General features: G+C 56.6%; 1 pseudogene; it reads left to right on the top strand.

The window, feature by feature from the left end:
- Positions 1-763: 763 nt before the first annotated feature.
- LOC140203789 (interferon regulatory factor 2-binding protein 1-like) lies at positions 764-4,740 on the top strand (annotated as a pseudogene).
- Positions 4,741-5,718: the final 978 nt, after the last annotated feature.

Here is a 5,718-nt window from a genome sequence, read left to right on the forward strand (position 1 = left end):
CTTGCTCAATGGAATAGGTCCATCGCATAAGAAAAGGTTGTGAACCCCTGGTCGCAATGGAGAGATAAAGGGGAGAAATGTGTATATAAGGGGTGATGGTGAGGGGGACGATAGGCAGGTGGTGGAAGGGAGAGTCGGAATAACAACAGAGGCTGGGAACTGACAGATCGAACAGCTGCAGATAATGGAATCATCTCAGAACATCTCTCCTGGGCCCAGCACATGGATGTAATTATGCAGAAGGCTATGCCAGTGGGAATCTGCAGCAAGTGTACCTCACTGCCTGGCACAGATTTAGAGCTGAGACAAAATGGCGAAACGCCAATACAACGAAAAGCGTCATTTTGCGTCAACCGCCAACATGGTGCCAGAGGCAGCATGCAAGTGTCACCACACTTCCAGTGGCCACTACTCACTGACTAACCCGCATGTTAGTCAGTGGACTGTGGGAGGAAACCAGAGCACCCGGAGGAAACCCACGCAGTCACAGGGAGAATGTACAAACTTCTCCCAGAAAGCGGCAGGTATTGAACCCTGATCGCTAGCAATGTTAACTGTCACGGCACTGTGTCACCCACCAATAGAATTTTACCCCCCCCCATGATTTTAATGTTTAATATAATTAAATTTCTAACTTGAATGCGGGATGGCAGGAAGTGGAACTACAAATCCCACAAAGCAGTGGGGCGTGTGGTGACATAATAACAGCGCGGGAGGGAGGGTTGATCGTTGGCGCAGGCGCAAACTGGAGGAGGGAGTTGAGCTATTGGCGCAGGCGTAGTGCTGCTCGAAGTACCTGTCAGTTTGAGCAGGCAAGTGTTGGAGGAACTCAACAGGTCAGGCCGAATAGACGAAACGAAATACATAGTCGAAGTTTTGGGCCAAGACCCTCCGTGGGACATTGGGCCGATCGGCCCAGGGAGTTAGAGACCTTACTTCTGAAGGACCGAAGATTTCGCGCAGACGCAGTGCTGCTGGAGGACCGGTTAGCTTGGGTACCGTGCTGCTGGAGGACCGAAGATTTCGCGCAGGCGTAGTGCCACTGGAGGACCGGTTAGCTTGGGCACCGTGCTGCTGGAGGACCCAATATTTCGCGCAGGCGTAGTGCCGCTGGAGGACCGATCCGCTCAGGCACCGGGCTGCTGGAGGACCGAACATTTAGCACAGGCGCAGTGCCTTGGGGCCTAGTCTTCTCCCTTCTCCATTGTGTCGGACGCCGCGCTCGCTCGTTCGCCCCGGGGGCCATGGGTTCGGCCCCGCCGCCTCCGACCAGCGCCGCCGCTGCTGCCGCGGCCGCAGCTGCAGCGGCCGCCTCGGCCTCGGCCAGCCGCCGCCACTCGTGCTACCTGTGCGACCTGCCGCGGATGCCGTGGGCCATGATCTGGGACTTCTCGCAGGCCGTGTGCCGCGGCTGCGTCAACTATGAGGGCGCCGACCGCATCGAGCGCGTCATCGAGCAGGCGCGCCACCTCAAGCGGGCACATGGGCTGCCGGCCCCCGCCGCCGCGGCCGTACCCCCGGCCCAGGCCCAGGCCCCGCCGCCCCGCTCGCCCGCGCCCCGGCCTCCCGCCCCGCACCCTCACCCTCACCCTCACCGCCTCCTGCTTCCCGACTACCCGCCTCCCGGTCCCGAGCTCCCGGCCGCTCGCCGCCCGCTGCTGGGCCCCGCCGCCGCCCTCCTGGGCCTGAGCCCCGGGCCCGCGCCCGCCCTCGGCCTGGAGCTGGGCCGCCGGCCCGAGCTGGAGCGGGCCCTGCGGGAGAAACCCGGCGGGGCCGCCTCCTCCTCGACCCCCGGAGGGGAGGCCTTGGCCGAGCTGGGCCGCGCCCTCCGCCACCGCGCCGAGGAGTGGGCCGGGCGGCCAGCCGCCGTGCGGGACTCGCTGCTCGGCCTGTCCGAGTGCGCCCCCTTCGCCCTCCGCCTGCGGGCCGACCCTTCCCTCACCGCCCGGGTGCTGGCCTTCGATGCGGCCGAGAGGCCCCAGGACCGGGCGCTGGAGCTGCGCCTCCTGATCGAGTACACCCAGCGGCTCGGGCTCCGTGCATTGCGGAGCGACCGAGGCCTGCCGCCGGATGCTGAGCGACAGCAGCAAGGAGAGACCGGGCAGCCCGGCCTCGACTGCCTGGAGTACCAGAGGAGGTCCGGGGGGCTCGGGTGACTGGCGGCCCCTCTCCCAGCTGCTGACCGAGGGCACCCGCCTCTTCAAGGAGGCCCTGCCCGCCGACCTTCTGCCCGAGCCCCACTCGGGGGGCCTAGGTCTGCCGGGGGGACAGGGCCCGGCCCGGGACCCGCCGCCGCAAGGCCTCGCCGGACGGGGAGCCGGAGGCGGCGGGCAAGGCGGTGGGTGACGGGCAGCCGTGGGTGGCTGGCGGTGAAGGAGGGGCACAAGTGGGCCCACTCGCCCGTGGCCCTGGTCCAGCAGCAGCGGCGCTGACCCGAAGGACAGCGGCCAGCCCGTGCACTCCACCACGGCCCCCGGGCACAGCGGCCAGCGGCGTCTGACCCCCCGCAACGGCGAGCCTGGCGCCCCCGGACTCCGGCCACGCCAGCGAGGTGCAGGGGGCCCCCGACTCCTCCAACGGGCCCCTGTGCTGCACCATCTGCCACCAGCGGCTGGAGGACACCCACTTTGTCCAGTGCCCCTCGGTGCCCGCCCACAAGTTCTGCTTCCCCTGCTCGCGGGAGAGCATCAAGGCCCAGGGGGCAGGCGGGGAGGTCTACTGCCCCAGCGGCGAGAAGTGCCCAGCTGGTCGGCTCCAGTGTGCCCTGGGCGTTCATGCAGGGTGAGATCGCCACCATCCTGGCCGGCGACATCAAGGTGAAGAAGGAACGGGACCCCTGATCTGGTGCGCCGCTTGGGTCAATCTGTTTGAACTGAAACCGTCCGCACTCTTCTGGAGGGCCTGAGATGCCTTCCCAACCAAATTTGAGACGATGGGATTAATTCACCTGTTTGGGCAGAGTCCTAGTAAAACAAATTGACTGTGTTGGGTGTATTTGCCAAATTCCACAGTCGTCCTGGGCTTTGAAGCGACCTGGAGGTGACTGCAGAATGAAACTACTTCAATTGGTAACGTGGATCCTCCGAGGAGCCTCGGGTTGTATCTGCTGGACACCCGGCACAAGGACTGCCATCTGGTTATTCAAGTTGGTGTGGAGTATCTCTCCATGTTCATCGGACTGTTGTTGGACATGCAGTTGTGTGTGCGTGTTTATATCTGTCGTGAAACATTGCTCTGGAAGTACGAGGAAGAGTACCCGAGCAGTTGGTTGACCTGACTCCACCCGCCGTTCCCTCGTTCCGTCTGCCCTCGCCTTTGTCAACGGTGAAGGTGCAAGCCTCCCCGGCTCAGTTTGCAGAGCTCAGCCGGCTTGCCGGTGGTCCGATTTATTGTGAGCTGTGACTCTCTGTTGGATCAGGTGCACGATGTTATGGAGCGGACTGTCGGAGCTGTACAGACAAGTCTGGAAAGGGATGGTGGGAGCGACTTGTGTTCCTGAATTGGCCCTCGTTGTCGGGGCTTCAGCTGTACGGCTGGCAAGATCTCAACCAAGCCCTGTTTGTGTTGAATTGTTTTGTTGTAATTCACGGGACAGTGAGAGATTTTATAAATGTGTATCGCGAGAACCCATATTGAGGAATGGGGGGGGATTTCCAGAGGAACTTGGAACCCTGGGGGGGGGGGGGGTGGTTGTTGGAGGTGCTGCCTGGGTGCCCTGTGAATGGTGAAGGGTGATCAGCAGCTGCCTGACAAGCTGAGAGTGGCGTCTTTGCCTCAGTGTTGCCAGCAGGTCAAATACTTGACCAGACTCCAGGGAGAATGGTCTTGTGCCCAAGTATCAGGCAGGAGTTTGTCTTTTATTTAGTGCAAAGAGTTAAACCTAGCAGAGTAGTGTCAAACATGAAATGTGTAACCCTTCAGAGTTTTATTGTGTTCCCAAAACACATTCACTGCCTCGAAGACAAAGTATGGCATGGACTCCAGACCCCTGAGGGGAAGGTGATGTGTGGCCCCGGCTCGTTTCGAGCTTTACCCTGGTTTATTGACTGGTGGTGTCGTGATTGTCATAATGAGGCGCTTGGGAACTGTCTCGTTCCTCTGTTTTTGCGTCAACCACGAGCAAATCAGCCTGGAGAGCCATAACCTATCAGCCTCCAGTTGACAGCAGGAGCTGTGGTAATCCTCCCAAATATGCTGTTCCACCTTGGCCAGCAAACCCCCTCCAAATCTGTCCTGCAGTGACTTCCACGGTGGAACTTCAGTCTTTTTTGAGTTCAGGCAAAGTCTGTTGCCATGCAAGTCTGGCAGAGCTACCAGTGAAACAAGACAGTTCTGGGCTGCCGCAGGAGCTCAGTGTAATTCACGGTCGTTTGAGTGGGATTGGGGATTGTAATCAAAATGTGATTTATCATGGCAGACAGGGTGGTTTGCTGTTTCATCATCTCCTGTTGCGTGTATCAAAAATGCTACTGTTTGAAAACTTTTAATTTAAAAACTACTGCCCCCCTGCAAGTAAGCTTTTGGTCCGGGCAAGTTTCAATAGTGTGTCACTGTAAGGATTTCATGGTGGTCTGATTAACCAGTGTGTTGTCTCTCAATTCCTGTGATTGTACGGCCTGCTTCTTCCTCACCCCGTTGTAATAATCTGTAATTACATTAGCTTGTGATAATCATGATTTAATTTTTTTATATATATATTTAAAGATGAAACATCTACAAAATAAAACCTTTTTACTGGTGCTCGATTTGTTCTGTGACTGGCAATTGAAAGTTTTATTTTGGGTTAGTTTATTTCCTGGAGGGTCTTGGCACCAGGAAAGCTGTAATGTTGAAATTGTATAAGGCCAAATTTGGAATATTGTGTACAGTTCTGGTCACCAAATTATAGGAAAGATGTCAATAAAATTGAGAGAATACAGAAGATTTACCAAAATGTTGCCTGGGTTTCATTTAAGTTACAGAGAAAGGTTGAACAAGTTGGGTCTTTATTCTTTGCAGCGTAGAAGGTTGAGGGGGGACTTGACAGAGGTATTTAAAATTATGAGGGAGATAGAGTTGACGTGGATAGGCTTTTTCCATTGAGAGTGGGGGAGATTCAAACAAGAGAACATGAGTTGAGAGTTAAAGGGCAAAAGTTTAGGGGTAACATGAGGGGGAACTACTTTACTCAGAGTGGTAGCTGTGTGGAACGAGCTTCCAGCAGAAGTAGTTGAGGCAGGTTCGATGTTGTCGTTTAAAGTTAAATTGTACAGATATATGGACAGGAAAGGAATGGAGGGTTATGGGCTGAGTGCCAGTCGGTGAGAGTAGGAGTTCGGCACTGACTAGCAGGGCCGAGATGGCCTGTTTCCGTGCTGTAATTGTTATATGGTTATAGCTGGGAGTGCCACATGCTGAAATTCCTTTTCTGGATCATTGGGAATCCCTGATCATCCATCCACAGGTGTTGCGATTGGAAATTCCATGGGGTTTCTCTGCACAGGTTTGAACCCCCGCTCACAATGGGTATGCGATCGTACATGGTGAATCTGTGCCTCTCGTTGCCATGGACGGCTGCAGAGGCTCAGTCACTGGGTTATTTAAGGCAGGGGTTGCTAGGTTCTTGATTAGTAAGGTTGTCAAATGCTACGGGGAGAAGACAGGTGAATGGGGTTTAGAAGGAAAGTAAATCAGCCCTTATAAGATCAGGTTCTTAACTAGCAAGGGCGTCAGTTTCTT

Source organism: Mobula birostris, chromosome 10, assembly GCF_030028105.1.
Source record: "Mobula birostris isolate sMobBir1 chromosome 10, sMobBir1.hap1, whole genome shotgun sequence".
Lineage (NCBI taxonomy): Eukaryota > Metazoa > Chordata > Chondrichthyes > Myliobatiformes > Myliobatidae > Mobula > Mobula birostris.